Genomic DNA, 15,881 nt, shown 5'->3' with positions numbered 1-15,881 from the left:
TGATTCCTTGGCAACGCGTCGGGTGTGAATCTGACCCGTCCCCCCTTTCCTGTCTATCTGTACTTTCAAATAAGAATAATCTCAAACAAAAAGACTTACAAGCACACCCTGAAACTGTAAAAATAAATACATTTTAGTGTACATTTTAATAATCAGAATAATTCAATTTGTTCCCTAGATTGATTTTGTGAAATAATTTATGATGCTTATTGATCCCCAATGGGGAAATTACAATTTACACTGTTTAGTTTGTAAACAAAGCACACAGGCCTGAAATACACACACCTGCTAATGAATAGGTCAGTAAGGCAATCCTTTCTACACTGCTCAGAGTGAGCAGCTGGACCAGCGCCCTGAGCAGTTGGGTTACGGTGTCTTGCTCAAGAGCACCTGGCAGTGCTCAGAATGTGAAGTGGCATTTCCAGCTACCAATCCACACTCCATACTTTGGTCCATACAGGGACTTGAACCAGCAACCCTCTGGTTCCCAACCAAACAGACTGAGCTACTGCCATCCCAAAGGAGTCCAAAGAGAACTCCTATCTTAGAGTTCTTCCAGGAGTCAAAGCAAACGCCTCATATGGTGAAAATTATATTTACTTCTATATTAAGTTCCTCATTTAATGGGCGTACCTCAGTTTGTGATCTCTGTTATCCACCAGGTGGCACCCTTAGTCCATAACAGAATTACGTGTGTGTGTGTGTGTGTGTCCTCATGAATTATGTCATCTGTACTTTGTAATTTTTTACAGTAAATATGTTTGGTATGGTGCTCATTTTAGCACAGCCTAGGTTAACCCTCAATACAATAGCTGTGGTTTGGTGCCGTCCTTACAGTACTATTAAATAGCAATCCTTTCTACACTGCTTTAGAAAAGACACACGGGTATCTGTTGATCAGTGGGTCGTTTTAAGTGGTAGACTAATCACTGTCATAAGATTAATGTTGACAGCATCACTATAAACTCAGAATATTAAATCACACTTTACTGACTAACTTTAGTTCCTGGAGCATAAACAAGATTGTTGAAGAGAAGGACCACAACGGTGCTCTTTATTTAGAGGATTTTTTGATGCATGTGAGTGTGATTCATTTTACCATCATGTTTAAATGACAAACATTGTTTTGGTCCTAATTACTGTTATTCAGTTTGAGAAAAGGTAGTGAGTTGACAAGCTCTCAGTATTATAACTGAGGCCACAGCGCTCTGGTAGACCTAGTAGTGTTATTTTAATTTTTTCAATGAGTGAAAACAGTTTATGAAAAATGTCAGCCCCTCCCAACTTATGTGGTCACCTTAGTGGGAGTTTGAGTATGACTCAAAGACAAACAGCATCCAGGCCACCAAGGAGTCGCTGTGTTGTCCCTTCAAGTGCATTGTGGCCTTCAAACATTGCTTATTAATTAAATAAGCCAACAGAAGAGGCTCACTCGGTGCTCAGCATGCAGCAGCCGTCACACAAGACAACGCCTATTAAGACTCCTATTCACATGAAAGCCATCAACAGACAACGGCAGCTTTTCAGGAGTGGCCCTCCCTGCCAGCCTCCGTTTGCTCCTCAGCAGGAGTGTGGCAGAGTCTGTGTGTGTGTGTGTTTGTGGTTGTGTGTGATCTCCCTCTTTAACCACTGGAGAGGCCAGCCTGCTCCTGGTGCCAGTCACTACTCCACCAGAATGCCGGCTCCACTTCCAGTGCCAAGGCGCTCACCCGGCTCTGCCAGACTGAAGAGTCCCCATCAGTGACACTGCTGTCCAGCTTCCTGCTGGGCCAATGAAAAGCCTCTTTGACAGCTCTCTCGATTGGCTCGGCTCCCTAAGCATCCAGGCTGCCACTTATCAACTGTCTGGATTGATCACATCAGTAGATATGCAAATACTTGTGCAGCAGCAAATATGATGATGCACAGGGAACAATTATTGTACTGTGTTGGGGAAGTTGCATGCATATTTTCATGATACGTAACCATAATTGCATATTGCAAGAAAGGCTGAAACTAGGAATTACCCTACGCTTTAGTTAACTCAACCATACCTCCGAACATTTCCTAGACACTACCCTGACATGACAACACTGAGTGGTTTTCAGCAGTAGTTTGGGATTCCAGGAAGCAAAATCTATTTTTATGTTGCATAAGATGTACTAAACTGTATTATAATGCAAAAAATCAATAACTTGATTATTCTTTGTTTTATCCCATTTTGTGTCAAATAACATTTACACTTGGGCTTTACAGTTCATTCTTGACATTAGGAAAAGCAATTACAAAAACAATCAACTCTACTTACTCGCTTTTTCTGGAACTTTTGGCCATTTTTACGATAACCATGCAAGCTTAAATCTGCTCATGTGGACGGTGTGATACAGTCAAACGCTCCAGATTAGAATTTAATGTTCCGTTTTTTTTTTTTTTTTTTACATTTTAATCAATCAACCTGAAGACCACCAAAGGCATTTTAGTTCAGATGCTTTCAGGTCCCTTCTTAAGTTTGAGGCTTTGGATAATCACTACAAACCACTATCACACACATTCCCCACACTGGACATACGTTTGATGTGCGGTGAAATGTAACTAAGTACTTTCCCTGTTAGGTTATGCAAAACCTCTACACAACTATAATTCACAATGAAATGTACTTTCTACTGCACTGTATTTATTGGACAGCTTTCATATTTATTTGACAGCTTTAGTCCAAAAAAAAAGTTTAAAATAAAAAATAAATATGACCAGTTATAAATTAGAATAAATGTTTTATTTTTAACCAGTGGTTCCCTAATACTTTGGCTTGTGGCAGGTCACAAAAGCTGATGTCCATGAGTTGTTAACAATTCCTCCAAAAGGAGATTTTTCCTCTGAACATCTAATATTGTTTTATTCAAATAAGAGTTTGAGGCCCAAAGGGGTAAAACTTTCCAATATTTCACCAAAAAAAAACTGAAACCAATTTAAATGTATTTAGCACAAACTTTCTCTTCTTTCCTACCGCACCTCATTAATGATCTTGTGACCCCCCCCCCCCCAGATGACTCTTGGCGAGGGGCCCTGGCCCATAGTTTGTTAACACTGTATTGAATCCTATTATATAACTATAGGCCTTTATAAATTATTATAAATAATTATATTATTATTATGGCTTTCTTAAAAAATAGTGAAAATGAGATGGCTGCAACATGGCAACACTGTCCGTAGGGGGCGGTAGAGACCTCTTGTGGAGATAACCTGCAGCAGTTTAATGGAGGAAGAAGAAACTCATTGACCTTCTTTGTTAGCTTACATGCCGTCATGATAGAAATGTCAATTAGGCTCCAAAACGATTAGCATACTGTTCAATGCAGTTGCCTTCACTGATAAAAGTAGCAGTAAAACGACCAAACAGTGACATATTATTTTAATCCCATGTAACGCTGGTAACCAAGACAGTATATGAAATAGGAAAGACGGCACACATGCGGTTTTCGGAAACCTTGCCGAGGTTGTCAAAACACCCGGACAAAGTCCACCCTCATGTCTGCCCACCGGGCCTGGCGTCGCAGTAGACAATGACCCCGGTTTGTTACCCCGGCACAAAGTGCTCTCTGTGTCCGCCGGAGCGCCCCCCCTACCCCCTCCGCTTTAATGGAGGAATCGGCCGTGTTCAGCACAGCACGTCCGCCGCTGCGTGTGATTAATCACCGCGTTAAAAACGCTGGAGCTGAGCCTCCCTCAGGCCGACAGGGACCCCGGCCCGGGCAGCCACGACGCCCCGGGTCAGCATCCGTCGGTAGCAAATGAAAGAGTGGAGAAAAGTCATCATCCGTCACATCTGGTTCACATTAGAGGCAGAGGTGAGATACAGTGAAATCCAGCGTACTTTTCATGAGCTCTCCTTTTAGTTGGTTTACTGAACTGATGTCTAACATAGGCCTATACATTAAGGCAGGAGGGAGGCAGGTAAACTCCAAACTGACATAAGATATTCTAAATGTATCCTAAATATGTGTAGGCCCACCAAAGAAATGACATGATGAGTCTTTCTAGAGATGGACCACAACCACAAGTGGCCTAGGCCCATTTCTTGTTGTGAAACTGAGTCATGATGCCCAAACTAAGTAGCCTACTAATGACCATAGAGTGTTACTGTTGATAACTATAGGGCCTTTCTAAACAGAACTGCTGTTACATTGTTTTGAATTGACTATGTGTCCTCTCTTTAATGCATTAGAAACTTTAGTCTAGATTACAAACCCTCTTGGCTTGCGACCCTTAATGCAAATCTAGAGCTGTAACGATGACTTAATTAATCAACAGAAACTTGTAAACTGCAACAAATAAGTTCTTTTTCAAACACACTTATTTTTAATATCCCTTCTTTGATTGTTTCACATAAAGGAATTACAGGGGGCCAAAAAGGTCAAATTATTCCCTATTTCATCACATTAGACCAAAGCCAGAACAAATGCATGTAATTTTGTGCAACAGAAGTGTGTTATTTTATCTTTATTATCCCTTTAGTCATCTTATGACCCCTTAGATTTATCTTGTCAACGGTCCACTCTCACACACAGGCCTTTTGACTCTGCTTATAATACTGCAGCGCAGATACAACTGTTCCTGTTCCTCATAAACCGGCAGTAAGCCTGTGCTTCCTTTGTTTCTTGGTAGTAGGTCGTGGTCCCTTCATAACTCTTTTTGCTCTAAATCAAAGATAAATAATGAGATTTCCCATGGACGCGTTGGGGCTGGAGGAATTTGGGGCTGATCTGCCATTGCTAAATGTTAAGTGGATGGTATTGTGCCTCAGCATGGGGCACAGGAAACATGGATGTGAATGTGCTCTCGGGCTGCGCGTTAAATGGAAATGTCACAGTGATAAAGAGCGCACCTTCCGCACCCAGGATATTGTGTGGGTGTGTGTGTGTGTGTGTGTGTGTGTGTGTGTGGGATGGGTCGGAAGTATTCTCGGGAGGCACGCTGTAAATCCACATCATGAGTTGCAATTATCTGGTCACACACTGACTTACACACACACAGATGTGCACTTCTAGGATCTATTCCTGAAAGCAGCATACTTTTCAGGGGTTTAGATTTAATAGTGCTTCAGTAATGTGGAGTCATTGGGAATCTAGCAGATAAAATCCCCAGCCGTATAAATTTCTACGCCTATTAAAAGTGCGTAAAACTCTCACTGAATAAAATAAAACCAACTTCACCAGCCCTCTGGGCGTGTTTAGCGGCCTGAGCCGGAGGTGTCGTGTAAAATGAGGCTGTGCAGCAGAACGCTGGGAAACAGAATGACTTCTGTTTAGGAAAACGCAGGGAGAGGCAGACATCTAACATGTAAAAAATCACCCAGGGCAAGAAGGTGAATGACCAAACCATGATGCCTGTGCTATTGAATTTACCTCACGTAATGTAGCATGAATGAAGCCCTTAAAGGTGTCAGCTTCCAGTCAATAAACGGGGGAATCGGACACATGGTTCAGCAGGAGTTGAACATGTGGGACCAGTCACACACACATCCATGCATCTCCCCGGTCACCCAGTCAGGATACTACTGTGTACATTCAACTTAACAAATCAAACCTCCAGCTCTATGTTAATGTCTTGGCAGGCGTTTGGGTTCCTGCCGGTAACACGAAACTAACCAAACAGAACTTTTCCCAAATACAGTAGCAGTCAAAACGGTGTTTGACATTCATAATTTGTGTCCACTTTTGTTTTCGGAGAGAGAATGCCTGTTTATAATCAAAACTGTTTGATTTTCTTCTTCCACGCAGCCGTGCCTGATGGCTCCTGCTGCTGGACTGTCTGAGGCTTTTACGGTGGCTCTGTGTCGTGTGGCGTTGGCGTCCGCTCTGTGCCAGGCGGCGTGTGTGGTCAACAAGCAGCTGGGACGCCGTAGGAGAGCGAAGGGGCTGCGGGTCGAGGCAGAAGCCCCCCCTTCAGTTCAAGTCAGTGCCTCGCCATGTATCTGTTTAGTGTCTACTCTTCACGCTTTAATTTCTATTCATCTTTATATTTCTGGCTGACCTCGAATAACTTTTACCTACTGTACGCAGGCCATGTGCCTCTTTTACGATTTTCTACATCCTGCTAAGACATATTTTTATCGACCTCCACCCTCCCCTTCGCACACTTACACCTCATCTTTCTCCCCTCCCTCCCCTTGTGGCCTAGGGGCATATGGTTTGGCTGGGCAAGAGATAAGAGAGATGTGTCAGCCTGTGGTACTGAACAAACCCATCTTTCATTTCTCCCTTTCTTCTCTCTTCCTTTGACTCCTCCTCCCTGCCTTACTCCTTTCTCCTTTCCTTTTTCTCCCCCTTCTCTCCCAATGTGCTCACCTCTTTCGTGTCTGTGACGTCTGGGTACAATTAGAAGCAAAAAACCTTTCGTCTCGTCGCGAAGAGAGGCGTTGTTATATTTGCGGGTGATGGAGAGGGGAGGAGAGGGAGAGAATGGGCTTCAGATGCTCTCTAGGAGCGAAGACAAGAGGGAAATGAGGGGCTAAAGGAGAAGAGACAGATCTCCTCATGCTGAATGAAAGGCCCTCTTTCCTCTCTGGTAGGGCACATCAGAGGCATGCACTGCTCGCTTTATGGAGGGAAAAGTGGTTTCCACCAAACTCTGCTTCCATTTATCTTTGGCTCGCTCGCCCTACTCTCTGCACACACTCACAGTCGTGCAGCACATGCACGCTCATGCTGTACACATGCTGGCTTTGCTTTGATTCTTGATTGCTTTGGTTTCTGCGGTGGCTTGATCAGGTTACTGTTCAAACTCTCTCTCTCTCTCTCTCTCTTTCTCTCTCTCTGTGTGTCTGTGTGTGTGTGGGTGTGTGGTTCCTCAGCCAGTGGTAGTAATACCACAGTTTCAGCTTCTATTATTAGCTCTCTGTTCCACAGGCCTGATTCCTTCTCCCAGTCTCTTGTCTGACACCAGCATTTCATTATTATCTGGCTCTAGCACACGAAAGGCTACGCTATCACAGCTTGCTACAGGGAGGGCAGGCCCGCTTTCATTCCAACAAGGCTTTTTATAGGCTCCGTTACTCCTGCATACATTTTGGTACTTCATCAGTGTGTCAAGGACTCGGGGTGTAATAGTTCCCATTGCCAGGCGACACACAAGGTTTTTTATTGTGTTGACCGGTGAACATTTCAAGGGCACAATCCTGGCTGGGATGCTAGCATAACACGCTTTCAATCACGTGAACACAGTCACCGCTACCACATGCAAAGACAAATGCATACACACACTTGCGCATAGCACCCGCCCCACGACCCCCCACCTGACTTCTCGGCCCCACAAAGTGTCTTCCATTACAGATAAGTGCAGCAATGATATTGACAGGGTCACGATGGATCATAGCTGCCTTGACCTTTTGAGGCTGCTATCCATTTGACCAGCCAGATGGCCAGAGAGAGAGAGAGAGAGAGAGAGATGTGGGCTCATGTCTGTGAAAACATTTGCTAAACTAAGTTCTTTTAAAACTTATTCCACTTACTGTAAGAGAACAGTAGAAATGTTGTCATTTCAAAAGTCCATCTTTTGTCTCCTGGGGGCGAAACAAAGTATAAATAAACATTCTTTCAAGGATTGCACAAGACATTAGCATGGCATAGCGATTGAGGGTCAGAGGGATGTGTGAGTGTGCAGTGATGTACATGGATGTTTTGATTGCATGTGAGACGTTTAGCTCTGAACAAAAATAAACTTCTAGTGAAAAGCGGCAAAATCATACCGTAGCCCCTCTTTTTTTCTTGTGTTTATTTTCCGACTTGAGACCAGGGATATGTTAGTTTAGCAATATTGTAGATGTGTCCCTGGAGCTGTGCAGCCAGCCTAGGACAAGAGGACTGTGAGTTTAGGGATCCTGTGTGTGACGGTTCCTTTGTGGGTTTTTTACTCTGACTTTGGATCAGTGTAAGTTCAGAAGTTCAGGCTGCGAAGTGTAAGAAATGAACTCTATCCACAGTGCTGTACAAAAAATGTCATCAGGATAATGTCTTTGTCCTTTCTTAAAGAATAATTGTTTTTTTAATACTTATTATATATCAATCAATGATTCATTCCAAAAATATTCTGCATGGGTAAATGTATGTCTTTCTCTCACACACTCACTCACTCACTCACTCACTCACTCTCTTATGTAGACTGAGTGAGCTGTTAACCACGATTTCCCTTTTGTAATTTCATCAGCCTTGATTTTGGGTGTGAATTTATGTGAAATAGTAGCAAGAACAGCGGGGAAAAATCCACGGGGAACCGTATTTCCTCTTCCTGTTACAGTACCAAGCTGTTATTGTTCCAGCAGAAGCAGAGGAGGTGGTGATGGCGGTGTCGGGGTTCAGTTAAATCCTGGACCCGCTGGTCATGTCGCTCACGAGGTGCCGCAGCATGAGGAGCTGATGCCGGCTAATGGGCTGAAACGGCTCACTGTAAATGTCACTGGCCTGCTGGGTGGTCATGTTTGTCAGGTGGAGTTATAAACCCAACTGGTGCTGAAAAGGTTTTGGGCCAGGTCCAGAATAAAGTCCTTAGCTGGCCCTTAGGCTCCTCTTGGAAAGATATGAAAATATTTGCCAGGGAAATTGTAGATTTTCTCTAACTTTTATGGTAGACTCAGTGGAGAATTTAAATGGGTAACTTGTTTACCATCTCTTATATGCAACTAGCCTCATTGATGGGCACTTTTGGTCATGTTTTAAAACGTTTTTCTCTCTTGTACTGTCTGTAGTTTCAGAATTTTGGTGCAGTTTGTTTAACTTGAAATTTAACTTAAAAAGGATAGATTTCAGCTGTATTCAAGAGTCTGAACTTTCCTTTACAAAGGTCTTAAATATTTCTTCTAGCCTCTGTGACTTTATATAAAATTGGCTGGAAAATCCCCAGTACTATATTTCTCCAGACCTTTTGACATGTGAAATTCATATTTGGACCTTAGTTTAATGCAGAAAAGATTGGACACTAACTGGCCAGTTGGAAATGGCAGAGAGCCAAAATTAACATGTGGTTGGCAAATGATGTCAAATACCTAGCCTGGAAAAATGACTATGGAATTGTTGGACCGAACTTGGGATAAAATGCAACAGAGTCTGCACTTGAATGCAACATGTAGCGGGAAAGAAATGACATCAGTGGGATGTCCATGTTGTCCTGTTTCTGCTTGATGTGTAAGAAATGTTTGCTGGCATGTTGGCTCTAAAAAAGGTTTGTCTTGCGTGTGTTGTCTCTTTTCATTCGCGTACAGTATACTATCATTGCTTACTGTTTATTAATCTCATGTCATCTGTCCGCAAGTCTCTTATCAATGCTTCTTCACACCCTACTTGAATTTCACAACCTACGGCCTGGGCAGGAGGGTCAAAGTTCACCTGTTTCTGATCTGACCCCCGCATGACATTTTCTAATGTGATTGACCACTCGCACAAAAGAGCCCCAGTGGCCTGTTGTCACTGAGTTTCTGGGCCATCCGTTAGCCACAGCAGGGGGAATGATTGGGGAAAGGTTTCCGGGTCGGGGGTCATCGAGATGCCACATGCTCGGTCGTCTGTCACATGGCTTAGCCCCTCTCGGATGACAGTGGATGGCTTTGAGAGCCGAGCCTAGTCCCCCTTACAGCCCACCACGTACAGATGGATGCGATTCATTCAGGCTATCAGTTCCCCCTGATGAGTGCGGGATGGGACTTAGGGCACGATCCAAATTTGATAAAGTGTTTCGATGCCACGTGGAGGAACAGCAGCGCAATAAAAGCAAAGCTCCTTTGCTGGGATAACTTTCATTGTAAATAAACTGTGAATAGTGTAAAGGGCTAGTGCATCAAATATATTATTAAAAGGTCCCATGACATGGTGCTCTTTGGATGCTTCTATATAGACCTTAGTGGTCCCCTAATACCATATCTGAAGTCTCTTTCCCAAAATTCAGCCTTGGTGCAGAATTACAGCCGCTAGAGCCAGTCCCACAATGAGCTTTCCTTAGTATGTGTCATTTCTGAGTCTGTAGCTTTTGAGGAGGAGAGAGGGGGGCAAGCTGGGCCAAGGTCGTTTGAAAGCCATGATGTCTCTCTCTCATGGGTGGGCCAAGTTCTCTGGGCCGGGCCGGCAAAGCAGAGAAAAAGGAGTCAACCTTGCCCCTTCTGACATCATAAGGGGGCAAGATTCCAAAAAAACGGCCCATTTGAGCTTTCCTTTTCTCAAAGGCAGAGCAGGATACCCAGGGCTCGGTTTATACCTATCCTCATTTCTAGCCATTGGGGGACCATAGACCGGCTGGGGGGAACGCATATTAATGTAAAAAAAACCTCATAAAGTGGCCTTTTCATGCCATGGGATGTTTTAATCTAGTATTGTGTTTTCTATCTAATTTCCCATGTTATTGCTTTTTATAATTTCTATTAAGATCATTAATGCAAAATAGAGTAAATGTCACACATATGTATTTTTCAAATCTGTTTTCCTGTGTCTGTCCCGCGCACGCTCACGCTCAGACAGAATGGAGGTGACCCTGTCCAGACGGGATATAGGGCTCAGTTCCATGGCAAAGTGCCGGTGTTACTGCTGAGGAGGTGAAATGTGAGCCAGCTCACTGTCCTGGATCGATAGACTCGCCTCTACTACTGTCCCAGGAGTCCGCTCGCTCTCTATCACTGTCACCACTCCCTGTCTCTCTCTCTCTCTCTCTCTACTCTTCCTCCCCCTCTACTCTCACTGTCTCTTCCTATGTCTTCTTCCTCACTCACTCTCTGTTCTTTCCTGCCCCTCTCTTCCTCTGCGTATCTACAATATACGTCCTATATATTGACATACAATTGTACTACCAGTGACACAACACAAGAATGTAAAATTAAAGATACAGTAAAACAAAAAGGACAATCAAATCAATAGTTATTTATATATACATTAATTTATTCCTGTGAGAGTATCAGTACACACACGCGTATTGTCTCCTCTCTCCACATCCTGCCCAACCTCTTCCCTCCATTCTGTCTTCTTTCCTGTCTTCTTTCCTTTCTCTATTTTTTCCTCTGCTACTTTACTCTGAGTTTGTCTTTCTCTTCTATCGATCCACTGCGGAAGCAACTGGTCTGCCTGCCTGCTCCTGAGGGCGAATGTGGCAGGGGAGCTTTTTATTACTATGGATTCAACATTGTGTGTGCGTGCGTGCGTGTGTACTGTAATTCTTGTTTGTGTGCCGGTCTACGCCTATATGTGTGCATACACTTTACATCTTTTGGATTGTGTTTAAGTTTGAAAGACAGAGTAGGACTCTGTGTATGTGAACTTGTATAGCCTATGTTTTTGTGTACTTCTGTCTTCGGGCCCACTTTTCCTTTGAGGGTATATCAAATATCAATATGGTTATAGCTTAATTCAAAATTGGGACTTATTTTTATAGTTTTGTCCATCATTCATATTTATATTAACATAAGTTTATATCTGGGAATGCAATGCCATTGCAAAAAAAGTCAGATGGGGAAAGAAGCATGCGCACCCAGATGATCATACAGGTTTTGAGCAAACCCCCAGGTTAGCTTATGATGATGGAAACTTCAAAGATGACGAGTCCAAAGATTTCAGATCATTTGCAGATTTATTCAAACAGTTGAGATTTCAACAAACTTTGAAGACTGCCTCTGTGCACACACGGCTGTCCATACAAGAGGGACCAACGAACATCAGAATAACTCCTCTTTTATATTTGTCTTGCCCTGCACATGTCGGATTATCTATTTCTGAGAGACAGTGTTACCTTTAAAATTTGTGAGACACTTCTAAAACCTTTACACATTCCAATCTATTCTCAATTGTGGGATCGGGTTACCTCAAACTAAGCCGTCTGTGGAAGATCCTTACAATAGATCCTATACTATAGAACCTATCAGTTATTACCCAAAATGTCAGTTGTAATCCTATATTACACTTAGTAAATGTACAAATAAATTGGTTTAGAAACCACACACTGGCTAAACTGTTGGCCACTCCTGTGTGGTCTTTGTTGTAGTGATGTTGCCAAGCTAAAGCATTTACTTTAGTCAACACTGTCATTCTAATCAATAAACTATTAAATAGGACTATAGTTTTAATGAACCGGAACTATACTTTAGGTTTTTTTCAGGTCAAGGTTAGATTAACTGGTGGGCTTAAGCATGTAGTTGTGATTGTTAGGGTTAGTGGTTAGAGACTGCATCAGAAGTACAGCAGTACATGTGTGTTGGTGTGTGTGTGGGGCGATATGCACAACAACATTCCCTTCATTATCACTTGGGGAACACTTTGCCCCATGACTGCGACCCTGTGTTTGGAGTCCAATATAAAAAAAGGAAGGAGAATTCCAGCCAGGAGGATTTTCCTGTAAACGTCCTCCTCTGGTTGAGAGCCATCAATCCGCCTCTGGCAGCGTTCCGCCCGGAAACAAGGATCACATCCAGTCAAAACAGGCCAGTGTTTGGTTTCCACCGCAGAACACGGTTGGATGCCAGTGGCGAGACCCTTACTGCGAGTAAGTGTGTGTGGTAGAAACGCGAACCTCTGGTCATCTGTACAAGAGAGTGAGACACAGGTGAACGGCAAACCCCTTGTATCTAATTTGTTAATTTTCCTGGTGGCAGAGAAAAACCTTGACAACCTGACTTTTTTTAATACTGTGAAGCTTTCATCACTCAACACCGTAATTGCCTGCTAGTGCCAGTTGCCGGCCTGCATGAACACACGGAGGATGCCTGGTCTTATCCACACATGTGCGTTGTAATGAGTTGAAAACTCCCATCTGTAGCTCACTCTCTGTTCTCCTTTCTTCTCTGGGTCAGAGAATATAAGCCATTAATCATCACCTGGGTGTGTGACAGCCAGCGTTTGATTGGAGGTTTGATCCCGGCCCTTTGACAGCTTTCTCTTTCTGGCTGGTGTTGCTAGAGGGGTAAAGGCAGGGAGGCAAGGTGGCGGGGGGTGTTGTAGGGGGGGTTGAACACACATCACAAGAAGCATAATTGGCCGTGAGTGAGCGCTTACTGGATCAGCAGCGAGCTCCCTGACTGAGCGGTGTGTGTCAGCCGTCCTGGACCCCCTCCGAGCAGCCGGGGATATATTTAATTTACCTCAGACATCAGGCACCAGGAATGTCGTTCCCCCCCCCCCCACCGCCCCTCCTCCTCCCCACCTATGGATACCACACTCCACCCCCACTCCCTTTCATTCACTCTTGCTCTGCTTCCCATTATCTTTATTTGAAATTCAGATCTATATTGACTCATCAGAAACACATGTGTGCGGATAGTACACACATGAGCAACATACATGTGCGCTTATGCACACACATTCACTTACTTTCAGTTTGAAAGTCGATATGGTGGTTCGCTGTAAAATAGGCCCAAGGTGCACTCCGGAAATACCTGGAAGTGGGAGCCAGGATGCATGTTGTTTTATCCTGCGCAGCCAGGTCAGCAGAGTTCAGACTTTCTTCACAGGCATACCTCCCTGATTGATCTGGATCGGAACGGAATGGTTCAGCCCTTAGGAACAGTAGATCGAGTTGGTTACTAATGCACAACCAAGTCGGCTCTGGACGCCTCCTTAAGGGGCCCTGCTGATCAAGCACAGGCCTGCCCCGGCTTCTAACCCTGTCTTTTAGTTTTGACGACAGCAACTGGATGTTATAATGGCTCCCATGGTTTCATTTTTACCACGTGACATTTTTTTCGGTCTCTCAACAAAGCAAGAGTACCATGATGTAAACAGCCTTGTCTCGGTCCATACCAAGGCCCCAATACCACTACTTTTGAAATACTTGTTCTTGTAACAGGAAGTGTTTATCCCCCACTAATTATGCCCTCGGGAAACCTGGCTTCTCTGGAACCAACTGGTTGCGCTCATACATAAACATTCAACTCAACTTAGAAATGGCTTGTTTGGACGCTGAAAGTTGCAGGAAACCAGACTTCAGACTTAATAGTTAGTGTACATGTTTGCTCTCTGAGAGATATGATAATAGGAGTGTTAATCTGACACTGCGTTGACAGGGCTGCCCGGTACAGGGGAGGCTGAGAACACTTTTAGGATCAAAAGGTGAGGAAGGACTTGGATTTTCCTAGAATCCCACCAGCGAGGTAACGGAGTTGAGCTTTGGCAGGGTTCACCGGCAAGGTCTGTGTGTGTGTGTGTGTGTGTGTGTGCGGCTCTATCTTTATGAACGTCCACCTGAGGAGAGGCTGTTTCCGCTGTCACGGTAAATTCCTGTGCAGCTCTCACAGTGTCAGCCCCAGCAGCGGGCTGTCTTTGGGGTGGTCGCACTCAAGAGGCCCCCTGTTTCATAGCTCCTCAGGTCGCCCCCCGCCATGCCTGCCAAAAAATAAAGAGCCTCTCTGTCTTTGTGTCCTGGAAACATCAGTGATATATTTCAGCCAAGTAGCTTGTGTTTCAACTGCCAACACGGACATTGACCATAACTTTTAATGGCGTACACGTCTTTGTGCGCAAAATTAAGATGTTTTAAAAAAAAATAATAAAGGCTCATAGAAGGTTTGTCTGGAAGTCTTAAAAATAAACATATAGATAATAACATTTGAGTAGCGTAAAGATTACAGACATGCTTCAAGATCCAGAATTGACTGCACAAAGGGCAATTCAAGAGAGTTCTTTAATCTCATTTAGAATGATTCTGTCATATTTTTCTTATCTATAATAAATGATCTTGTCAAACGTGTTTCCAGATAACTGGTCTCATATTTTTCAAATTAAGATATTCAATCAATGTTTAGTTTTTTTTTTAGCCTGAGCTGACGAGAAACAAGTTTCATAATTGTCACACTTAAAACCTTGACATGTATCTAAGGAAATCTTAATAAACTAACTTTTTGTTTTGGATTTCACAGTACAGTCTCCTGGGGAAACTCCTCGCCATCAGCTTAAAAGCCGTGTAGTTTCGAGGTCAGGCATGTTTCTAGCAGCATGAATTTTATTTAAGTCATTTTTTCTTCCTCCATTGGCATGCATTGTTTATTTTATATGGGAACTTTTCCTATTACATTGCCCAATATTTAGCTTCCCTTTTTCTATTTTTAATCTTTTTTTTACGGTGTACCGTCAAGGTGCCCTTGAACAAGGCACTTAACCACCAGCTGCTCAGAGTTGCTCGGTGGCCAATAAATGAGGACTGGTTGTTCTGGGCAGCTCCCAGTTGTCAATGCATGGAACTGTGGGAATGTGCTCAAGCGTGCCTCAATTACTTTCCATACATGAATACAGGCTAAGCTTGATTGTCACACAATTTCACCACATGCCCATGATTTCATTCTAATTTCGCGCTGCGGCTTGGAAGCATTGTGCATCAGATTAGAGCGCGATGGTAATCTCCAGCCAATTACGATTGAAAAACCAGATAATTGGTGGTCTCCTTTTGTCACGCCGTTCATTATCCTAATCATGTCGGGTGGAGGAGCCCCCAACATGCATATGTGTGCAATAAGTGTTTGATTGTTTTTGTGAACTGGTCTATGGAGGAGAATTGATTTTTGGTGTGTGCTGAGGGAGAGAAGGTAGGGGGGGGGGGGTGCTGTTATCTAATAAGATGATTTTTCCACCTGCAGATGTAACAAAGCAAGGCAAGTCAAATGAGGGAGGGACCATCACAAATTCATTTCCCATTGTTATTTTCTTTGTCTTTAACCCTTTCTATTTCTCATTCATGTATTCCGTGCTTCCTCTCGCCCTGCAGTCCCCCTGCATCCCTCTACTCTCCCCGGCGCAGTCTTTCTCCGTTTCTTTATCCCTGCCTCCCTCTCTTTCCTTGCATTTCTCGCTCTTTGTCCCATACATCGGTGAATGCAGTAATGCTATAGATACATGACGTCAGCCTGGCGGTTGCACTCATTACTGTAATAGCCTGGCACTCGGGGAAGG

Source organism: Etheostoma cragini, chromosome 18, assembly GCF_013103735.1.
Source record: "Etheostoma cragini isolate CJK2018 chromosome 18, CSU_Ecrag_1.0, whole genome shotgun sequence".
NCBI classification, from domain to species: domain Eukaryota; kingdom Metazoa; phylum Chordata; class Actinopteri; order Perciformes; family Percidae; genus Etheostoma; species Etheostoma cragini.
Note: the sequence above shows the minus strand (reverse complement) of the source record.